Source organism: Argiope bruennichi, chromosome 5, assembly GCF_947563725.1.
Source record: "Argiope bruennichi chromosome 5, qqArgBrue1.1, whole genome shotgun sequence".
Classification (NCBI taxonomy): domain Eukaryota; kingdom Metazoa; phylum Arthropoda; class Arachnida; order Araneae; family Araneidae; genus Argiope; species Argiope bruennichi.
This window is the reverse complement of record NC_079155.1, coordinates 25,793,473-25,811,137: the sequence shown is the minus strand read 5'-3', so window position 1 is coordinate 25,811,137 and position 17,665 is coordinate 25,793,473. Positions and strand designations below refer to the sequence as shown.

At 39.7% G+C, this 17,665-nt stretch overlaps 53 non-coding genes across 53 annotated transcripts; all 53 read left to right on the top strand.

Annotated features, from left to right (window-relative positions):
• Positions 1-91: 91 nt before the first annotated feature.
• On the top strand, positions 92-163 carry Trnaa-ugc (transfer RNA alanine (anticodon UGC)). Its single transcript has one exon. It is a non-coding gene; the product is annotated as a tRNA-Ala (tRNA).
• Positions 164-411: 248 nt separating this feature from the next.
• Positions 412-483, top strand: Trnaa-ugc (transfer RNA alanine (anticodon UGC)). The gene has a single exon. It is a non-coding gene; the product is annotated as a tRNA-Ala (tRNA).
• Positions 484-731: 248 nt separating this feature from the next.
• On the top strand, positions 732-803 carry Trnaa-ugc (transfer RNA alanine (anticodon UGC)). Its single transcript has one exon. It is a non-coding gene; the product is annotated as a tRNA-Ala (tRNA).
• Positions 804-1,051: 248 nt separating this feature from the next.
• Positions 1,052-1,123, top strand: Trnaa-ugc (transfer RNA alanine (anticodon UGC)). Its single transcript has one exon. It is a non-coding gene; the product is annotated as a tRNA-Ala (tRNA).
• A 248-nt stretch (positions 1,124-1,371) lies between these two features.
• On the top strand, positions 1,372-1,443 carry Trnaa-ugc (transfer RNA alanine (anticodon UGC)). Its single transcript has one exon. It is a non-coding gene; the product is annotated as a tRNA-Ala (tRNA).
• Positions 1,444-1,690: 247 nt separating this feature from the next.
• On the top strand, positions 1,691-1,762 carry Trnaa-ugc (transfer RNA alanine (anticodon UGC)). The gene has a single exon. It is a non-coding gene; the product is annotated as a tRNA-Ala (tRNA).
• Positions 1,763-2,010: 248 nt separating this feature from the next.
• Positions 2,011-2,082, top strand: Trnaa-ugc (transfer RNA alanine (anticodon UGC)). The gene has a single exon. It is a non-coding gene; the product is annotated as a tRNA-Ala (tRNA).
• A 248-nt stretch (positions 2,083-2,330) lies between these two features.
• Positions 2,331-2,402, top strand: Trnaa-ugc (transfer RNA alanine (anticodon UGC)). Its single transcript has one exon. It is a non-coding gene; the product is annotated as a tRNA-Ala (tRNA).
• A 248-nt stretch (positions 2,403-2,650) lies between these two features.
• On the top strand, positions 2,651-2,722 carry Trnaa-ugc (transfer RNA alanine (anticodon UGC)). The gene has a single exon. It is a non-coding gene; the product is annotated as a tRNA-Ala (tRNA).
• A 248-nt stretch (positions 2,723-2,970) lies between these two features.
• Trnaa-ugc (transfer RNA alanine (anticodon UGC)) lies at positions 2,971-3,042 on the top strand. The gene has a single exon. It is a non-coding gene; the product is annotated as a tRNA-Ala (tRNA).
• A 248-nt stretch (positions 3,043-3,290) lies between these two features.
• Trnaa-ugc (transfer RNA alanine (anticodon UGC)) lies at positions 3,291-3,362 on the top strand. Its single transcript has one exon. It is a non-coding gene; the product is annotated as a tRNA-Ala (tRNA).
• A 248-nt stretch (positions 3,363-3,610) lies between these two features.
• Trnaa-ugc (transfer RNA alanine (anticodon UGC)) lies at positions 3,611-3,682 on the top strand. Its single transcript has one exon. It is a non-coding gene; the product is annotated as a tRNA-Ala (tRNA).
• Positions 3,683-3,929: 247 nt separating this feature from the next.
• Trnaa-ugc (transfer RNA alanine (anticodon UGC)) lies at positions 3,930-4,001 on the top strand. The gene has a single exon. It is a non-coding gene; the product is annotated as a tRNA-Ala (tRNA).
• Positions 4,002-4,249: 248 nt separating this feature from the next.
• On the top strand, positions 4,250-4,321 carry Trnaa-ugc (transfer RNA alanine (anticodon UGC)). Its single transcript has one exon. It is a non-coding gene; the product is annotated as a tRNA-Ala (tRNA).
• A 248-nt stretch (positions 4,322-4,569) lies between these two features.
• Trnaa-ugc (transfer RNA alanine (anticodon UGC)) lies at positions 4,570-4,641 on the top strand. The gene has a single exon. It is a non-coding gene; the product is annotated as a tRNA-Ala (tRNA).
• Positions 4,642-4,889: 248 nt separating this feature from the next.
• Trnaa-ugc (transfer RNA alanine (anticodon UGC)) lies at positions 4,890-4,961 on the top strand. The gene has a single exon. It is a non-coding gene; the product is annotated as a tRNA-Ala (tRNA).
• A 248-nt stretch (positions 4,962-5,209) lies between these two features.
• Trnaa-ugc (transfer RNA alanine (anticodon UGC)) lies at positions 5,210-5,281 on the top strand. Its single transcript has one exon. It is a non-coding gene; the product is annotated as a tRNA-Ala (tRNA).
• A 248-nt stretch (positions 5,282-5,529) lies between these two features.
• Positions 5,530-5,601, top strand: Trnaa-ugc (transfer RNA alanine (anticodon UGC)). The gene has a single exon. It is a non-coding gene; the product is annotated as a tRNA-Ala (tRNA).
• Positions 5,602-5,849: 248 nt separating this feature from the next.
• Positions 5,850-5,921, top strand: Trnaa-ugc (transfer RNA alanine (anticodon UGC)). The gene has a single exon. It is a non-coding gene; the product is annotated as a tRNA-Ala (tRNA).
• Positions 5,922-6,488: 567 nt separating this feature from the next.
• Positions 6,489-6,560, top strand: Trnaa-ugc (transfer RNA alanine (anticodon UGC)). Its single transcript has one exon. It is a non-coding gene; the product is annotated as a tRNA-Ala (tRNA).
• A 248-nt stretch (positions 6,561-6,808) lies between these two features.
• On the top strand, positions 6,809-6,880 carry Trnaa-ugc (transfer RNA alanine (anticodon UGC)). The gene has a single exon. It is a non-coding gene; the product is annotated as a tRNA-Ala (tRNA).
• A 567-nt stretch (positions 6,881-7,447) lies between these two features.
• Trnaa-ugc (transfer RNA alanine (anticodon UGC)) lies at positions 7,448-7,519 on the top strand. The gene has a single exon. It is a non-coding gene; the product is annotated as a tRNA-Ala (tRNA).
• Positions 7,520-7,767: 248 nt separating this feature from the next.
• Positions 7,768-7,839, top strand: Trnaa-ugc (transfer RNA alanine (anticodon UGC)). The gene has a single exon. It is a non-coding gene; the product is annotated as a tRNA-Ala (tRNA).
• A 248-nt stretch (positions 7,840-8,087) lies between these two features.
• On the top strand, positions 8,088-8,159 carry Trnaa-ugc (transfer RNA alanine (anticodon UGC)). The gene has a single exon. It is a non-coding gene; the product is annotated as a tRNA-Ala (tRNA).
• Positions 8,160-8,407: 248 nt separating this feature from the next.
• Positions 8,408-8,479, top strand: Trnaa-ugc (transfer RNA alanine (anticodon UGC)). Its single transcript has one exon. It is a non-coding gene; the product is annotated as a tRNA-Ala (tRNA).
• Positions 8,480-8,726: 247 nt separating this feature from the next.
• On the top strand, positions 8,727-8,798 carry Trnaa-ugc (transfer RNA alanine (anticodon UGC)). The gene has a single exon. It is a non-coding gene; the product is annotated as a tRNA-Ala (tRNA).
• Positions 8,799-9,046: 248 nt separating this feature from the next.
• Trnaa-ugc (transfer RNA alanine (anticodon UGC)) lies at positions 9,047-9,118 on the top strand. Its single transcript has one exon. It is a non-coding gene; the product is annotated as a tRNA-Ala (tRNA).
• A 248-nt stretch (positions 9,119-9,366) lies between these two features.
• Positions 9,367-9,438, top strand: Trnaa-ugc (transfer RNA alanine (anticodon UGC)). The gene has a single exon. It is a non-coding gene; the product is annotated as a tRNA-Ala (tRNA).
• A 248-nt stretch (positions 9,439-9,686) lies between these two features.
• On the top strand, positions 9,687-9,758 carry Trnaa-ugc (transfer RNA alanine (anticodon UGC)). The gene has a single exon. It is a non-coding gene; the product is annotated as a tRNA-Ala (tRNA).
• A 247-nt stretch (positions 9,759-10,005) lies between these two features.
• On the top strand, positions 10,006-10,077 carry Trnaa-ugc (transfer RNA alanine (anticodon UGC)). The gene has a single exon. It is a non-coding gene; the product is annotated as a tRNA-Ala (tRNA).
• Positions 10,078-10,326: 249 nt separating this feature from the next.
• On the top strand, positions 10,327-10,397 carry Trnaa-ugc (transfer RNA alanine (anticodon UGC)). The gene has a single exon. It is a non-coding gene; the product is annotated as a tRNA-Ala (tRNA).
• Positions 10,398-10,645: 248 nt separating this feature from the next.
• Trnaa-ugc (transfer RNA alanine (anticodon UGC)) lies at positions 10,646-10,717 on the top strand. The gene has a single exon. It is a non-coding gene; the product is annotated as a tRNA-Ala (tRNA).
• A 247-nt stretch (positions 10,718-10,964) lies between these two features.
• Positions 10,965-11,036, top strand: Trnaa-ugc (transfer RNA alanine (anticodon UGC)). Its single transcript has one exon. It is a non-coding gene; the product is annotated as a tRNA-Ala (tRNA).
• Positions 11,037-11,284: 248 nt separating this feature from the next.
• On the top strand, positions 11,285-11,356 carry Trnaa-ugc (transfer RNA alanine (anticodon UGC)). The gene has a single exon. It is a non-coding gene; the product is annotated as a tRNA-Ala (tRNA).
• Positions 11,357-11,604: 248 nt separating this feature from the next.
• Positions 11,605-11,676, top strand: Trnaa-ugc (transfer RNA alanine (anticodon UGC)). The gene has a single exon. It is a non-coding gene; the product is annotated as a tRNA-Ala (tRNA).
• Positions 11,677-11,924: 248 nt separating this feature from the next.
• On the top strand, positions 11,925-11,996 carry Trnaa-ugc (transfer RNA alanine (anticodon UGC)). The gene has a single exon. It is a non-coding gene; the product is annotated as a tRNA-Ala (tRNA).
• A 247-nt stretch (positions 11,997-12,243) lies between these two features.
• Positions 12,244-12,315, top strand: Trnaa-ugc (transfer RNA alanine (anticodon UGC)). The gene has a single exon. It is a non-coding gene; the product is annotated as a tRNA-Ala (tRNA).
• Positions 12,316-12,563: 248 nt separating this feature from the next.
• Positions 12,564-12,635, top strand: Trnaa-ugc (transfer RNA alanine (anticodon UGC)). Its single transcript has one exon. It is a non-coding gene; the product is annotated as a tRNA-Ala (tRNA).
• A 248-nt stretch (positions 12,636-12,883) lies between these two features.
• On the top strand, positions 12,884-12,955 carry Trnaa-ugc (transfer RNA alanine (anticodon UGC)). Its single transcript has one exon. It is a non-coding gene; the product is annotated as a tRNA-Ala (tRNA).
• Positions 12,956-13,203: 248 nt separating this feature from the next.
• Trnaa-ugc (transfer RNA alanine (anticodon UGC)) lies at positions 13,204-13,275 on the top strand. The gene has a single exon. It is a non-coding gene; the product is annotated as a tRNA-Ala (tRNA).
• A 248-nt stretch (positions 13,276-13,523) lies between these two features.
• On the top strand, positions 13,524-13,595 carry Trnaa-ugc (transfer RNA alanine (anticodon UGC)). The gene has a single exon. It is a non-coding gene; the product is annotated as a tRNA-Ala (tRNA).
• A 247-nt stretch (positions 13,596-13,842) lies between these two features.
• On the top strand, positions 13,843-13,914 carry Trnaa-ugc (transfer RNA alanine (anticodon UGC)). The gene has a single exon. It is a non-coding gene; the product is annotated as a tRNA-Ala (tRNA).
• A 248-nt stretch (positions 13,915-14,162) lies between these two features.
• On the top strand, positions 14,163-14,234 carry Trnaa-ugc (transfer RNA alanine (anticodon UGC)). The gene has a single exon. It is a non-coding gene; the product is annotated as a tRNA-Ala (tRNA).
• Positions 14,235-14,482: 248 nt separating this feature from the next.
• Trnaa-ugc (transfer RNA alanine (anticodon UGC)) lies at positions 14,483-14,554 on the top strand. Its single transcript has one exon. It is a non-coding gene; the product is annotated as a tRNA-Ala (tRNA).
• Positions 14,555-14,802: 248 nt separating this feature from the next.
• On the top strand, positions 14,803-14,874 carry Trnaa-ugc (transfer RNA alanine (anticodon UGC)). The gene has a single exon. It is a non-coding gene; the product is annotated as a tRNA-Ala (tRNA).
• A 247-nt stretch (positions 14,875-15,121) lies between these two features.
• Trnaa-ugc (transfer RNA alanine (anticodon UGC)) lies at positions 15,122-15,193 on the top strand. Its single transcript has one exon. It is a non-coding gene; the product is annotated as a tRNA-Ala (tRNA).
• Positions 15,194-15,442: 249 nt separating this feature from the next.
• Positions 15,443-15,513, top strand: Trnaa-ugc (transfer RNA alanine (anticodon UGC)). Its single transcript has one exon. It is a non-coding gene; the product is annotated as a tRNA-Ala (tRNA).
• Positions 15,514-15,761: 248 nt separating this feature from the next.
• Positions 15,762-15,833, top strand: Trnaa-ugc (transfer RNA alanine (anticodon UGC)). The gene has a single exon. It is a non-coding gene; the product is annotated as a tRNA-Ala (tRNA).
• Positions 15,834-16,080: 247 nt separating this feature from the next.
• On the top strand, positions 16,081-16,152 carry Trnaa-ugc (transfer RNA alanine (anticodon UGC)). The gene has a single exon. It is a non-coding gene; the product is annotated as a tRNA-Ala (tRNA).
• Positions 16,153-16,400: 248 nt separating this feature from the next.
• On the top strand, positions 16,401-16,472 carry Trnaa-ugc (transfer RNA alanine (anticodon UGC)). The gene has a single exon. It is a non-coding gene; the product is annotated as a tRNA-Ala (tRNA).
• Positions 16,473-16,720: 248 nt separating this feature from the next.
• Positions 16,721-16,792, top strand: Trnaa-ugc (transfer RNA alanine (anticodon UGC)). The gene has a single exon. It is a non-coding gene; the product is annotated as a tRNA-Ala (tRNA).
• A 248-nt stretch (positions 16,793-17,040) lies between these two features.
• Positions 17,041-17,112, top strand: Trnaa-ugc (transfer RNA alanine (anticodon UGC)). Its single transcript has one exon. It is a non-coding gene; the product is annotated as a tRNA-Ala (tRNA).
• Positions 17,113-17,360: 248 nt separating this feature from the next.
• Positions 17,361-17,432, top strand: Trnaa-ugc (transfer RNA alanine (anticodon UGC)). Its single transcript has one exon. It is a non-coding gene; the product is annotated as a tRNA-Ala (tRNA).
• The last annotated feature ends 233 nt before the right edge of the window (positions 17,433-17,665 follow it).

The window sequence follows — 17,665 nt, the reverse complement described above, 5'->3', positions numbered from 1 at the left end:
TTCGGAGCCTGGTAGAATGTTAATGAAACCGCTCATCTTAGATCAAGCGAGTTCGCAATAATCAGCTTCATAGAGAAGCATCTGACCTGTCGGGGGTGTAGCTCAGTGGTAGAGCGTTCGCTTTGCATGTGAAAGGCCCGGGGTTCAATCCCCCGCACCTCCAAATTTTCTTCATTTATTTTAGATATTTTGAAGAAAACGGATACACGTAATTTGGTGACGGTAGTATGATATAAATAATTATAACTTTCATTTAAAATATTTAGCTATTTGGGGATGAATATCAAACAAAGCGGCTCAATTGGTGTACCTTCTTTTTCTTCGGAGCCTGGTAGAATGTTAATGAAACCGCTCATCTTAGATCAAGCGAGTTCGCATTAATCAGCTTCATAGAGAAGCATCTGACGTGTCGGGGGTGTAGCTCAGTGGTAGAGCGTTCGCTTTGCATGTGAAAGGCCCGGGGTTCAATCCCCCGCACCTCCAAATTTTCTTCATTTATTTTAGATATTTTGAAGAAAACGGATACACGTAATTTGGTGACGGTAGTATGATATAAATAACTATAACTTTCATTTAAAATATTTAGCTATTTGGGGATGAATATCAAACAAAGCGGCTCAATTTGTGTACCTTCTTTTTCTTCGGAGCCTGGTAGAATGTTAATGAAACCGCTCATCTTAGATCAAGCGAGTTCGCAATAATCAGCTTCATAGAGAAGCATCTGACGTGTCGGGGGTGTAGCTCAGTGGTAGAGCGTTCGCTTTGCATGTGAAAGGCCCGGGGTTCAATCCCCCGCACCTCCAAATTTTCTTCATTTATTTTAGATATTTTGAAGAAAACGGATACACGTAATTTGGTGACGGTAGTATGATATAAATAATTATAACTTTCATTTAAAATATTTAGCTATTTGGGGATGAATATCAAACAAAGCGGCTCAATTTGTGTACCTTCTTTTTCTTCGGAGCCTGGTAGAATGTTAATAAAACCACTCATCTTCCATCACGCGAGTTGGCATTAATCAGCTTCATAGAGAAGCATCTGACGTGTCGGGGGTGTAGCTCAGTGGTAGAGCGTTCGCTTTGCATGTGAAAGGCCCGGGGTTCAATCCCCCGCACCTCCAAATTTTCTTCATTTATTTTAGATATTTTGAAGAAAACGGATACACGTAATTTGGTGACGGTAGTATGATATAAATAACTATAACTTTCATTTAAAATATTTAGCTATTTGGGGATGAATATCAAGCAAAGCGGCTCAATTTGTGTACCTTCTTTTTCTTCGGAGCCTGGTAGAATGTTAATGAAACCGCTCATCTTAGATCAAGCGAGTTCGCAATAATCAGCTTCATAGAGAAGCATCTGACCTGTCGGGGGTGTAGCTCAGTGGTAGAGCGTTCGCTTTGCATGTGAAAGGTCCGGAGTTCAATCCCCCGCACCTCCAAATTTTCTTCATTTATTCTAGATATTTTGAAGAAAACGGATACACGTAATTTGTTGACGGTATATGATATAAATAATTATAACTTTCATTTAAAATATTTAGCTATTTGGGGATGAATATCAAACAAAGCGGCTCAATTTGTGTACATTCTTTTTCTTCGGAGCCTGGTAGCATGTTAATAAAACCACTCATCTTCCATCACGCGAGTTCGCATTAATCAGCTTCATAGAGAAGCATCTGACGTGTCGGGGGTGTAGATCAGTGGTAGAGCGTTCGCTTTGCATGTGAAAGGCCCGGAGTTCAATCCCCCGCACCTCCAAATTTTCTTCATTTATTCTAGATATTTTGAAGAAATCGGATACACGTAATTTGTTGAAGGTAGTATGATATAAATAACTATAACTTTCATTTAAAATATTTAGCTATTTGGTTATAAATATCAAGCAAAGCGGCTCAATTTGTGTACCTTCTTTTTCTTCGGAGCCTGGTAGAATGTTAATGAAACCGCTCATCTTCCATCACGCGAGTTCGCATTAATCAGCTTCATAGAGAAGCACCTGACGCGTCGGGGGTGTAGCTCAGTGGTAGAGCGTTCGCTTTGCATGTGAAAGGCCCGGGGTTCAATCCCCCGCACCTCCAAATTTTCTTCATTTATTCTAGATATTTTGAAGAAAACGGATACACGTAATTTGTTGACGGTAGTATGATATAAATAGCTATAACATTCATTTAAAATATTTAGCTATTTGGGGATAAATATCAAGCAAAGCGGCTCAATTTGTGTACCTTCTTTTCCTTCGGAGCCTGGTAGAATGTTAATGAAACCGCTCATCTTCCATCACGCGAGTTCACATTAATCAGCTTCATAGAGAGGCATCTGACATGTCGGGGGTGTAGCTCAGTGGTAGAGCGTTCGCTTTGCATGTGAAAGGCCCGGGGTTCAATCCCCCGCACCTCCAAATTTTCTTCATTTATTTTAGATATTTTGAAGAAAACGGATACACGTAATTTGGTGACGGTAGTATGATATAAATAACTATAACTTTCATTTAAAATATTTAGCTATTTGGGGATGAATATCAAGCAAAGCGGCTCAATTTGTGTACCTTCTTTTTCTTCGGAGCCTGGTAGAATGTTAATGAAACCGCTCATCTTAGATCAAGCGAGTTCGCAATAAACAGCTTCATAGAGAAGCATCTGACGTGTCGGGGGTGTAGCTCAGTGGTAGAGCGTTCGCTTTGCATGTGAAAGGCCCGGGGTTCAATCCCCCGCACCTCCAAATTTTCTTCATTTATTCTAGATATTTTGAAGAAAACGGATACACGTAATTTGTTGACGGTAGTATGATATAAAAAACTATAACTTTCATTTAAAATATTTAGCTATTTGGGGATGAATATCAAACAAAGCGGCTCAATTTGTGTACCTTCTTTTTCTTCGGAGCCTGGTAGAATGTTAATAAAACCACTCATCTTCCATCACGCGAGTTCGCATTAATCAGCTTCATAGAGAAGCACCTGACGTGTCGGGGGTGTAGCTCAGTGGTAGAGCGTTCGCTTTGCATGTGAAAGGCCCGGGGTTCAATCCCCCGCACCTCTAAATTTTCTTCATTTATTCTAGATATTTTGAAGAAAACGGATACACGTAATTTGTTGACGGTAGTATGATATAAATAACTATAACTTTCATTTAAAATATTTAGCTATTTGGGGATGAATATCAAGCAAAGCGGCTCAATTTGTGTACCTTCTTTTTCTTCGGAGCCTGGTAGAATGTTAATGAAGCCGCTCATCTTAGATCAAGCGAGTTCGCAATAATCAGCTTCATAGAGAAGCATCTGACGTGTCGGGGGTGTAGCTCAGTGGTAGAGCGTTCGCTTTGCATGTGAAAGGCCCGGGGTTCAATCCCCCGCACCTCCAAATTTTCTTCATTTATTCTAGATATTTTGAAGAAAACGGATACACGTAATTTGTTGACGGTAGTATGATATAAAAAACTATAACTTTCATTTAAAATAGGCAGCTATTTGGGAATGAATATCAAGCAAAGCGGCTCAATTTGTGTACCTTCTTTTTCTTCGGAGCCTGGTAGAATGTTTATGAAACCGCTCCTCTTCCATCACGCGAGTTCGCATTAATCAGCTTCATAGAGAAGCACCTGACCTGTCGGGGGTGTAGCTCAGTGGTAGAGCGTTCGCTTTGCATGTGAAAGGTCCGGAGTTCAATCCCCCGCACCTCCAAATTTTCTTCATTTATTCTAGATATTTTGAAGAAAACGGATACACGTAATTTGTTGACGGTATATGATATAAATAATTATAACTTTCATTTAAAATATTTAGCTATTTGGGGATGAATATCAAACAAAGCGGCTCAATTTGTGTACATTCTTTTTCTTCGGAGCCTGGTAGCATGTTAATAAAACCACTCATCTTCCATCACGCGAGTTCGCATTAATCAGCTTCATAGAGAAGCATCTGACGTGTCGGGGGTGTAGATCAGTGGTAGAGCGTTCGCTTTGCATGTGAAAGGCCCGGAGTTCAATCCCCCGCACCTCCAAATTTTCTTCATTTATTCTAGATATTTTGAAGAAATCGGATACACGTAATTTGTTGAAGGTAGTATGATATAAATAACTATAACTTTCATTTAAAATATTTAGCTATTTGGTTATAAATATCAAGCAAAGCGGCTCAATTTGTGTACCTTCTTTTTCTTCGGAGCCTGGTAGAATGTTAATGAAACCGCTCATCTTCCATCACGCGAGTTCGCATTAATCAGCTTCATAGAGAAGCACCTGACGCGTCGGGGGTGTAGCTCAGTGGTAGAGCGTTCGCTTTGCATGTGAAAGGCCCGGGGTTCAATCCCCCGCACCTCCAAATTTTCTTCATTTATTCTAGATATTTTGAAGAAAACGGATACACGTAATTTGTTGACGGTAGTATGATATAAATAGCTATAACATTCATTTAAAATATTTAGCTATTTGGGGATAAATATCAAGCAAAGCGGCTCAATTTGTGTACCTTCTTTTCCTTCGGAGCCTGGTAGAATGTTAATGAAACCGCTCATCTTCCATCACGCGAGTTCACATTAATCAGCTTCATAGAGAGGCATCTGACATGTCGGGGGTGTAGCTCAGTGGTAGAGCGTTCGCTTTGCATGTGAAAGGCCCGGGGTTCAATCCCCCGCACCTCCAAATTTTCTTCATTTATTTTAGATATTTTGAAGAAAACGGATACACGTAATTTGGTGACGGTAGTATGATATAAATAACTATAACTTTCATTTAAAATATTTAGCTATTTGGGGATGAATATCAAGCAAAGCGGCTCAATTTGTGTACCTTCTTTTTCTTCGGAGCCTGGTAGAATGTTAATGAAACCGCTCATCTTAGATCAAGCGAGTTCGCAATAAACAGCTTCATAGAGAAGCATCTGACGTGTCGGGGGTGTAGCTCAGTGGTAGAGCGTTCGCTTTGCATGTGAAAGGCCCGGGGTTCAATCCCCCGCACCTCCAAATTTTCTTCATTTATTCTAGATATTTTGAAGAAAACGGATACACGTAATTTGTTGACGGTAGTATGATATAAAAAACTATAACTTTCATTTAAAATATTTAGCTATTTGGGGATGAATATCAAACAAAGCGGCTCAATTTGTGTACCTTCTTTTTCTTCGGAGCCTGGTAGAATGTTAATAAAACCACTCATCTTCCATCACGCGAGTTCGCATTAATCAGCTTCATAGAGAAGCACCTGACGTGTCGGGGGTGTAGCTCAGTGGTAGAGCGTTCGCTTTGCATGTGAAAGGCCCGGGGTTCAATCCCCCGCACCTCTAAATTTTCTTCATTTATTCTAGATATTTTGAAGAAAACGGATACACGTAATTTGTTGACGGTAGTATGATATAAATAACTATAACTTTCATTTAAAATATTTAGCTATTTGGGGATGAATATCAAGCAAAGCGGCTCAATTTGTGTACCTTCTTTTTCTTCGGAGCCTGGTAGAATGTTAATGAAGCCGCTCATCTTAGATCAAGCGAGTTCGCAATAATCAGCTTCATAGAGAAGCATCTGACGTGTCGGGGGTGTAGCTCAGTGGTAGAGCGTTCGCTTTGCATGTGAAAGGCCCGGGGTTCAATCCCCCGCACCTCCAAATTTTCTTCATTTATTCTAGATATTTTGAAGAAAACGGATACACGTAATTTGTTGACGGTAGTATGATATAAAAAACTATAACTTTCATTTAAAATAGGCAGCTATTTGGGAATGAATATCAAGCAAAGCGGCTCAATTTGTGTACCTTCTTTTTCTTCGGAGCCTGGTAGAATGTTTATGAAACCGCTCCTCTTCCATCACGCGAGTTCGCATTAATCAGCTTCATAGAGAAGCACCTGACGTGTCGGGGGTGTAGCTCAGTGGTAGAGCGTTCGCTTTGCATGTGAAAGGCCCGGGGTTCAATCCCCCGCACCTCCAAATTTTCTTCATTTGTTCTAGATATTTTGAAGAAACCGGATACACGTAATTTGTTGACGGTAGTATGATATAAAAAACTATAACCTTCATTTAAAATATGCAATTATTTGGGAATGAATATCAAGCAAAGCGGCTCAATTTGTGTACCTTCTTTTTCTTCGGAGCCTGGTAGAATGTTAATGAAACCGCTCATCTTCCATCACGCGAGTTCGCATTCATCAGCTTCATGGAGAAGCACCTAACGTGTCGGGTGTGTAGCTCAGTAATAGCGCGTTCGCTTTGCATGTGAAAGGCCCGGGGTTCAATCCCCCGCCCCTCAAATTTTCTTCTTTTATTCTAGATCTTTTGAAGAAAATGGATACACGTAATTTGTTGACGGTAGTATGATATAAATAACTTTATTTTTCATTTAAAATATTTAGCTATTTGGGGATGAATATCAAGCAAAGTGGCTCAATTTCTGTACCTTCTTTTTCTTCGGAGCCTGGTAGAATGTTAATGAAGCCGCTCATCTTAGATCAAGCGAGTTCGCAATAATCAGCTTCATAGAGAAGCATCTGACGTGTCGGGGGTGTAGCTCAGTGGTAGAGCGTTCGCTTTGCATGTGAAAGGCCCGGGGTTCAATCCAACGCACCTCCAAATTTTCTTCATTTATTCTAGATATTTTGAAGAAAACGGATACACGTAATTTGTTGACGGTAGTATGATATAAAAAACTATAACTTTCATTTAAAATAGGCAGCTATTTGGGAATGAATATCAAGCAAAGCGGCTCAATTTGTGTACCTTCTTTTTCTTCGGAGCCTGGTAGAATGTTTATGAAACCGCTCCTCTTCCATCACGCGAGTTCGCATTAATCAGCTTCATAGAGAAGCACCTGACGTGTCGGGGGTGTAGCTCAGTGGTAGAGCGTTCGCTTTGCATGTGAAAGGCCCGGGGTTCAATCCCCCGCACCTCCAAATTTTCTTCATTTGTTCTAGATATTTTGAAGAAACCGGATACACGTAATTTGTTGACGGTAGTATGATATAAAAAACTATAACCTTCATTTAAAATATGCAATTATTTGGGAATGAATATCAAGCAAAGCGGCTCAATTTGTGTACCTTCTTTTTCTTCGGAGCCTGGTAGAATGTTAATGAAACCGCTCATCTTCCATCACGCGAGTTCGCATTCATCAGCTTCATGGAGAAGCACCTAACGTGTCGGGTGTGTAGCTCAGTAATAGCGCGTTCGCTTTGCATGTGAAAGGCCCGGGGTTCAATCCCCCGCCCCTCAAATTTTCTTCTTTTATTCTAGATCTTTTGAAGAAAATGGATACACGTAATTTGTTGACGGTAGTATGATATAAATAACTTTATTTTTCATTTAAAATATTTAGCTATTTGGGGATGAATATCAAGCAAAGTGGCTCAATTTCTGTACCTTCTTTTTTTTCGGAGCCTGGTAGAATGTTATTGAAACCGTTCATCTTAGATCAAGCGAGTTCGCAATAATCAGCTTCATAGAGAAGCATCTGACGTGTCGGGGGTGTAGCTCAGTGGTAGAGCGTTCGCTTTGCATGTGAAAGGCCCGGGGTTCAATCCCCCGCATCTCCAAATTTTCTTCATTTATTTTAGATATTTTGAAGAAAACGGATACACGTAATTTGGTGACGGTAGTATGATATAAATAACTATAACTTTCATTTAAAATATTTAGCTATTTGGGGATGAATATCAAACAAAGCGGCTCAATTTGTGTACCTTCTTTTTCTTCGGAGCCTGGTAGAATGTTAATGAAACCGCTCATCTTAGATCAAGCGAGTTCGCAATAATCAGCTTCATAGAGAAGCATCTGACGTGTCGGGGGTGTAGCTCAGTGGTAGAGCGTTCGCTTTGCATGTGAAAGGCCCGGGGTTCATTCCCCCGCACCTCCAAATTTTCTTCATTTATTTTAGATATTTTGAAGAAAACGGATACACGTAATTTGGTGACGGTAGTATGATATAAATAATTATAACTTTCATTTAAAATATTTAGCTATTTGGGGATGAATATCAAACAAAGCGGCTAAATTTGTGTACCTCCTTTTTCTTCGGAGCCTGGTAGAATGTTAATAAAACCACTCATCTTCCATCACGCGAGTTCGCATTAATCAGCTTCATAGAGAAGCATCTGACGTGTCGGGGGTGTAGCTCAGTGGTAGAGCGTTCGCTTTGCATGTGAAAGGCCCGGGGTTCAATCCCCCGCACCTCCAAATTTTCTTCATTTATTTTAGATATTTTGAAGAAAACGGATACACGTAATTTGGTGACGGTAGTATGATATAAATAACTATAACTTTCATTTAAAATATTTAGCTATTTGGGGATGAATATCAAGCAAAGCGGCTCAATTTGTGTACCTTCTTTTTCTTCGGAGCCTGGTAGAATGTTAATGAAAGCGCTCATCTTAGATCAAGCGAGTTCGCAATAATCAGCTTCATAGAGAAGCATCTGACGTGTCGGGGGTGTAGCTCAGTGGTAGAGCGTTCGCTTTGCATGTGAAAGGCCCGGGGTTCAATCCCCCGCACCTCCAAATTTTCTTCATTTATTCTAGATATTTTGAAGAAAACGGATACACGTAATTTGTTGACGGTATATGATATAAATAATTAAAACTTTCATTTAAAATATTTAGCTATTTGGGGATGAATATCAAACAAAGCGGCTCAATTTGTGTACATTCTTTTTCTTCGGAGCCTGGTAGAATGTTAATAAAACCACTCATCTTCCATCACGCGAGTTCGCAATAATCAGCTTCATAAAGAAGCATCTGACGTGTCGGGGGTGTAGCTCAGTGGTAGAACGTTCGCTTTGCATGTGAAAGGCCCGGGGTTCAATCCCCCGCACCTCCAAATTTTCTTCATTTATTTTAGATATTTTGAAGAAAACGGATACACGTAATTTGGTGACGGTAGTATGATATAAATAACTATAACTTTCATTTAAAATATTTAGCTATTTGGGGATGAATATCAAACAAAGAGGCTCAATTTGTGTACCTTCTTTTTCTTCGGAGCCTGGTAGAATGTTAATAAAACCACTCATCTTCCATCACGCGAGTTCGCATTAATCAGCTTCATAGAGAAGCATCTGACGTGTCGGGGGTGTAGCTCAGTGGTAGAGCGTTCGCTTTGCATGTGAAAGGCCCGGGGTTCAATTCCCCGCACCTCCAAATTTTCTTCATTTATTTTAGATATTTTGAAGAAAACGGATACACGTAATTTGGTGACGGTAGTATGATATAAATAACTATAACTTTCATTTAAAATATTTAGCTATTTGGGGATGAATATCAAGCAAAGCGGCTCAATTTGTGTACCTTCTTTTTCTTCGGAGCCTGGTAGAATGTTAATGAAACCGCTCATCTTAGATCAAGCGAGTTCGCAATAATCAGCTTCATAGAGAAGCATCTGACGTGTCGGGGGTGTAGCTCAGTGGTAGAGCGTTCGCTTTGCATGTGAAAGGCCCGGGGTTCAATCCCCCGCACCTCCAAATTTTCTTCATTTATTTTAGATATTTTGAAGAAAACGGATACACGTAATTTGGTGACGGTAGTATGATATAAATAACTATAACTTTCATTTAAAATATTTAGCTATTTGGGGATGAATATCAAGCAAAGCGGCTCAATTTGTGTACCTTCTTTTTCTTCGGAGCCTGGTAGAATGTTAATGAAACCGCTCATCTTAGATCAAGCGAGTTCGCAATAATCAGCTTCATAGAGAAGCATCTGACGTGTCGGGGGTGTAGCTCAGTGGTAGAGCGTTCGCTTTGCATGTGAAAGGTCCGGGGTTCAATCCCCCGCACCTCCAAATTTTCTTCATTTATTCTAGATATTTTGAAGAAAACGGATACACGTAATTTGTTAACGGTATATGATATAAATAATTAAAACTTTCATTTAAAATATTTAGCTATTTGGGGATGAATATCAAACAAAGCGGCTCAATTTGTGTACATTCTTTTTCTTCGGAGCCTGGTAGAATGTTAATAAAACCACTAATCTTCCATCACGCGAGTTCGCAATAATCAGCTTCATAAAAAAGCATCTGACGTGTCGGGGGTGTAGCTCAGTGGTAGAGCGTTCGCTTTGCATGTGAAAGGCCCGGGGTTCAATCTCCCGCACCTCCAAATTTTCTTCATTTATTTTAGATATTTTGAAGAAAACGGATACACGTAATTTGGTGACGGTAGTATGATATAAATAATTATAACTTTCATTTAAAATATTTAGCTATTTGGGGATGAATATCAAACAAAGCGGCTCAATTTGTGTACCTTCTTTTTCTTCGGAGCCTGGTAGAATGTTAATAAAACCACTCATCTTCCATCACGCGAGTTCGCATTAATCAGCTTCATAGAGAAGCATCTGACGTGTCAGGGGTGTAGCTCAGTGGTAGAGCGTTCGCTTTGCATGTGAAAGGCCCGGGGTTCAATCCCCCGCACCTGCAAATTTTCTTCATTTATTTTAGATATTTTGAAGAAAACGGATACACGTAATTTGGTGACGGTAGTATGATATAAATAACTATAACTTTCATTTAAAATATTTAGCTATTTGGGGATGAATATCAAGCAAAGCGGCTCAATTTGTGTACCTTCTTTTTCTTCGGAGCCTGGTAGAATGTTAATGAAACCGCTCATCTTAGATCAAGCGAGTTCGCAATAATCAGCTTCATAGAGAAGCATCTGACGTGTCGGGGGTGTAGCTCAGTGGTAGAGCGTTCGCTTTGCATGTGAAAGGCCCGGGGTTCAATCCCCCGCACCGCCAAATTTTCTTCATTTATTCTAGATATTTTGAAGAAAACGGATACACGTAATTTGTTGACGGTATATGATATAAATAATTAAAACTTTCATTTAAAATATTTAGCTATTTGGGGATGAATATCAAACAAAGCGGCTCAATTTGTGTACATTCTTTTTCTTCGGAGCCTGGTAGAATGTTAATAAAACCACTCATCTTCCATCACGCGACTTCGCATTAATCAGCTTCATAGAGAAGCATCTGACGTGTCGGGGGTGTAGCTCAGTGGTAGAGCGTTCGCTTTGCATGTGAAAGGCCCGGGGTTCAATTCCCCGCACCTCCAAATTTTCTTCATTTATTTTAGATATTTTGAAGAAAACGGATACACGTAATTTGGTGACGGTAGTATGATATAAATAACTATAACTTTCATTTAAAATATTTAGCTATTTGGGGATGAATATCAAGCAAAGCGGCTCAATTTGTGTACCTTCTTTTTCTTCGGAGCCTGGTAGAATGTTAATGAAACCGCTCATCTTAGATCAAGCGAGTTCGCAATAATCAGCTTCATAGAGAAGCATCTGACGTGTCGGGGGTGTAGCTCAGTGGTAGAGCGTTCGCTTTGCATGTGAAAGGCCCGGGGTTCAATCCCCCGCACCGCCAAATTTTCTTCATTTATTCTAGATATTTTGAAGAAAACGGATACACGTAATTTGGTGACGGTAGTATGATATAAATAACTATAACTTTCATTTAAAATATTTAGCTATTTGGGGATGAATATCAAGCAAAGCGGCTCAATTTGTGTACCTTCTTTTTCTTCGGAGCCTGGTAGAATGTTAATGAAACCGCTCATCTTAGATCAAGCGAGTTCGCAATAATCAGCTTCATAGAGAAGCATCTGACGTGTCGGGGGTGTAGCTCAGTGGTAGAGCGTTCGCTTTGCATGTGAAAGGCCCGGGGTTCAATCCCCCGCACCTCCAAATTTTCTTCATTTATTTTAGATATTTTGAAGAAAACGGATACACGTAATTTGGTGACGGTAGTATGATATAAATAACTATAACTTTCATTTAAAATATTTAGCTATTTGGGGATGAATATCAAGCAAAGCGGCTCAATTTGTGTACCTTCTTTTTCTTCGGAGCCTGGTAGAATGTTAATGAAACCGCTCATCTTAGATCAAGCGAGTTCGCAATAATCAGCTTCATAGAGAAGCATCTGACGTGTCGGGGGTGTAGCTCAGTGGTAGAGCGTTCGCTTTGCATGTGAAAGGTCCGGGGTTCAATCCCCCGCACCTCCAAATTTTCTTCATTTATTCTAGATATTTTGAAGAAAACGGATACACGTAATTTGTTAACGGTATATGATATAAATAATTAAAACTTTCATTTAAAATATTTAGCTATTTGGGGATGAATATCAAACAAAGCGGCTCAATTTGTGTACATTCTTTTTCTTCGGAGCCTGGTAGAATGTTAATAAAACCACTAATCTTCCATCACGCGAGTTCGCAATAATCAGCTTCATAAAAAAGCATCTGACGTGTCGGGGGTGTAGCTCAGTGGTAGAGCGTTCGCTTTGCATGTGAAAGGCCCGGGGTTCAATCTCCCGCACCTCCAAATTTTCTTCATTTATTTTAGATATTTTGAAGAAAACGGATACACGTAATTTGGTGACGGTAGTATGATATAAATAATTATAACTTTCATTTAAAATATTTAGCTATTTGGGGATGAATATCAAGCAAAGTGGCTCAATTTCTGTACCTTCTTTTTTTTCGGAGCCTGGTAGAATGTTATTGAAACCGTTCATCTTAGATCAAGCGAGTTCGCAATAATCAGCTTCATAGAGAAGCATCTGACGTGTCGGGGGTGTAGCTCAGTGGTAGAGCGTTCGCTTTGCATGTGAAAGGCCCGGGGTTCAATCCCCCGCATCTCCAAATTTTCTTCATTTATTTTAGATATTTTGAAGAAAACGGATACACGTAATTTGGTGACGGTAGTATGATATAAATAACTATAACTTTCATTTAAAATATTTAGCTATTTGGGGATGAATATCAAACAAAGCGGCTCAATTTGTGTACCTTCTTTTTCTTCGGAGCCTGGTAGAATGTTAATGAAACCGCTCATCTTAGATCAAGCGAGTTCGCAATAATCAGCTTCATTGAGAAGCATCTGACGTGTCGGGGGTGTAGCTCAGTGGTAGAGCGTTCGCTTTGCATGTGAAAGGCCCGGGGTTCATTCCCCCGCACCTCCAAATTTTCTTCATTTATTTTAGATATTTTGAAGAAAACGGATACACGTAATTTGGTGACGGTAGTATGATATAAATAATTATAACTTTCATTTAAAATATTTAGCTATTTGGGGATGAATATCAAACAAAGCGGCTAAATTTGTGTACCTCCTTTTTCTTCGGAGCCTGGTAGAATGTTAATAAAACCACTCATCTTCCATCACGCGAGTTCGCATTAATCAGCTTCATAGAGAAGCATCTGACGTGTCGGGGGTGTAGCTCAGTGGTAGAGCGTTCGCTTTGCATGTGAAAGGCCCGGGGTTCAATCCCCCGCACCTCCAAATTTTCTTCATTTATTTTAGATATTTTGAAGAAAACGGATACACGTAATTTGGTGACGGTAGTATGATATAAATAACTATAACTTTCATTTAAAATATTTAGCTATTTGGGGATGAATATCAAGCAAAGCGGCTCAATTTGTGTACCTTCTTTTTCTTCGGAGCCTGGTAGAATGTTAATGAAAGCGCTCATCTTAGATCAAGCGAGTTCGCAATAATCAGCTTCATAGAGAAGCATCTGACGTGTCGGGGGTGTAGCTCAGTGGTAGAGCGTTCGCTTTGCATGTGAAAGGCCCGGGGTTCAATCCCCCGCACCTCCAAATTTTCTTCATTTATTCTAGATATTTTGAAGAAAACGGATACACGTAATTTGTTGACGGTATATGATATAAATAATTAAAACTTTCATTTAAAATATTTAGCTATTTGGGGATGAATATCAAACAAAGCGGCTCAATTTGTGTACATTCTTTTTCTTCGGAGCCTGGTAGAATGTTAATAAAACCACTCATCTTCCATCACGCGAGTTCGCAATAATCAGCTTCATAAAGAAGCATCTGACGTGTCGGGGGTGTAGCTCAGTGGTAGAACGTTCGCTTTGCATGTGAAAGGCCCGGGGTTCAATCCCCCGCACCTCCAAATTTTCTTCATTTATTTTAGATATTTTGAAGAAAACGGATACACGTAATTTGGTGACGGTAGTATGATATAAATAACTATAACTTTCATTTAAAATATTTAGCTATTTGGGGATGAATATCAAACAAAGAGGCTCAATTTGTGTACCTTCTTTTTCTTCGGAGCCTGGTAGAATGTTAATAAAACCACTCATCTTCCATCACGCGAGTTCGCATTAATCAGCTTCATAGAGAAGCATCTGACGTGTCGGGGGTGTAGCTCAGTGGTAGAGCGTTCGCTTTGCATGTGAAAGGCCCGGGGTTCAATTCCCCGCACCTCCAAATTTTCTTCATTTATTTTAGATATTTTGAAGAAAACGGATACACGTAATTTGGTGACGGTAGTATGATATAAATAACTATAACTTTCATTTAAAATATTTAGCTATTTGGGGATGAATATCAAGCAAAGCGGCTCAATTTGTGTACCTTCTTTTTCTTCGGAGCCTGGTAGAATGTTAATGAAACCGCTCATCTTAGATCAAGCGAGTTCGCAATAATCAGCTTCATAGAGAAGCATCTGACGTGTCGGGGGTGTAGCTCAGTGGTAGAGCGTTCGCTTTGCATGTGAAAGGCCCGGGGTTCAATCCCCCGCACCTCCAAATTTTCTTCATTTATTTTAGATATTTTGAAGAAAACGGATACACGTAATTTGGTGACGGTAGTATGATATAAATAACTATAACTTTCATTTAAAATATTTAGCTATTTGGGGATGAATATCAAGCAAAGCGGCTCAATTTGTGTACCTTCTTTTTCTTCGGAGCCTGGTAGAATGTTAATGAAACCGCTCATCTTAGATCAAGCGAGTTCGCAATAATCAGCTTCATAGAGAAGCATCTGACGTGTCGGGGGTGTAGCTCAGTGGTAGAGCGTTCGCTTTGCATGTGAAAGGTCCGGGGTTCAATCCCCCGCACCTCCAAATTTTCTTCATTTATTCTAGATATTTTGAAGAAAACGGATACACGTAATTTGTTAACGGTATATGATATAAATAATTAAAACTTTCATTTAAAATATTTAGCTATTTGGGGATGAATATCAAACAAAGCGGCTCAATTTGTGTACATTCTTTTTCTTCGGAGCCTGGTAGAATGTTAATAAAACCACTAATCTTCCATCACGCGAGTTCGCAATAATCAGCTTCATAAAAAAGCATCTGACGTGTCGGGGGTGTAGCTCAGTGGTAGAGCGTTCGCTTTGCATGTGAAAGGCCCGGGGTTCAATCTCCCGCACCTCCAAATTTTCTTCATTTATTTTAGATATTTTGAAGAAAACGGATACACGTAATTTGGTGACGGTAGTATGATATAAATAATTATAACTTTCATTTAAAATATTTAGCTATTTGGGGATGAATATCAAACAAAGCGGCTCAATTTGTGTACCTTCTTTTTCTTCGGAGCCTGGTAGAATGTTAATAAAACCACTCATCTTCCATCACGCGAGTTCGCATTAATCAGCTTCATAGAGAAGCATCTGACGTGTCAGGGGTGTATCTCAGTGGTAGAGCGTTCGCTTTGCATGTGAAAGGCCCGGGGTTCAATCCCCCGCACCTGCAAATTTTCTTCATTTATTTTAGATATTTTGAAGAAAACGGATACACGTAATTTGGTGACGGTAGTATGATATAAATAACTATAACTTTCATTTAAAATATTTAGCTATTTGGGGATGAATATCAAGCAAAGCGGCTCAATTTGTGTACCTTCTTTTTCTTCGGAGCCTGGTAGAATGTTAATGAAACCGCTCATCTTAGATCAAGCGAGTTCGCAATAATCAGCTTCATAGAGAAGCATCTGACGTGTCGGGGGTGTAGCTCAGTGGTAGAGCGTTCGCTTTGCATGTGAAAGGCCCGGGGTTCAATCCCCCGCACCGCCAAATTTTCTTCATTTATTCTAGATATTTTGAAGAAAACGGATACACGTAATTTGTTGACGGTATATGATATAAATAATTAAAACTTTCATTTAAAATATTTAGCTATTTGGGGATGAATATCAAACAAAGCGGCTCAATTTGTGTACATTCTTTTTCTTCGGAGCCTGGTAGAATGTTAATAAAACCACTCATCTTCCATCACGCGACTTCGCATTAATCAGCTTCATAGAGAAGCATCTGACGTGTCGGGGGTGTAGCTCAGTGGTAGAGCGTTCGCTTTGCATGTGAAAGGCCCGGGGTTCAATCCCCCGCACCGCCAAATTTTCTTCATTTATTCTAGATATTTTGAAGAAAACGGATACACGTAATTTGGTGACGGTAGTATGATATAAATAACTATAACTTTCATTTAAAATATTTAGCTATTTGGGGATGAATATCAAGCAAAGCGGCTCAATTTGTGTACCTTCTTTTTCTTCGGAGCCTGGTAGAATGTTAATGAAACCGCTCATCTTAGATCAAGCGAGTTCGCAATAATCAGGTTCATAGAGAAGCATCTGACGTGTCGGGGGTGTAGCTCAGTGGTAGAGCGTTCGCTTTGCATGTGAAAGGCCCGGGGTTCAATCCCCCGCACCTCCAAATTTTCTTCATTTATTTTAGATATTTTGAAGAAAACGGATACATGTAATTTGGTGACGGCAGTATGATATAAATAACTATAACTTTCATTTAAAATATTTAGCTATTTGGGGATGAATATCAAGCAAAGCGGCTCAATTTGTGTACCTTCTTTTTCTTCGGAGCCTGGTAGAATGTTAATGAAACCGCTCATCTTAGATCAAGCGAGTTCGCAATAATCAGCTTCATAGAGAAGCATCTGACGTGTCGGGGGTGTAGCTCAGTGGTAGAGCGTTCGCTTTGCATGTGAAAGGCCCGGGGTTCAATCCCCCGCACCTCCAAATTTTCTTCATTTATTTTAGATATTTTGAAGAAAACGGATACACGTAATTTGGTGACGGTAGTATGATATAAATAACTATAACTTTCATTTAAAATATTTAGCTATTTGGGGATGAATATCAAGCAAAGCGGCTCAATTTGTGTACCTTCTTTTTCTTCGGAGCCTGGTAGAATGTTAATGAAACCGCTCATCTTAGATCAAGCGAGTTCGCAATAATCAGCTTCATAGAGAAGCATCTGACGTGTCGGGGGTGTAGCTCAGTGGTAGAGCGTTCGCTTTGCATGTGAAAGGCCCGGGGTTCAATCCCCCGCACCTCCAAATTTTCTTCATTTATTTTAGATATTTTGAAGAAAACGGATACATGTAATTTGGTGACGGCAGTATGATATAAATAACTATAACTTTCATTTAAAATATTTAGCTATTTGGGGATGAATATCAAGCAAAGCGGCTCAATTTGTGTACCTTCTTTTTCTTCGGAGCCTGGTAGAATGTTAATGAAACCGCTCATCTTAGATCAAGCGAGTTCGCAATAATCAGCTTCATAGAGAAGCATCTGACGTGTCGGGGGTGTAGCTCAGTGGTAGAGCGTTCGCTTTGCATGTGAAAGGCCCGGGGTTCAATCCCCCGCACCTCCAAATTTTCTTCATTTATTTTAGATATTTTGAAGAAAACGGATACACGTAATTTGGTGACGGTAGTATGATATAAATAACTATAACTTTCATTTAAAATATTTAGCTATTTGGGGATGAATATCAAACAAAGCGGCTCAATTTGTGTACCTTCTTTTTCTTCGGAGCCTGGTAGAATGTTAATGAAACCGCTCATCTTAGATCAAGCGAGTTCGCAATAATCAGCTTCATAGAGA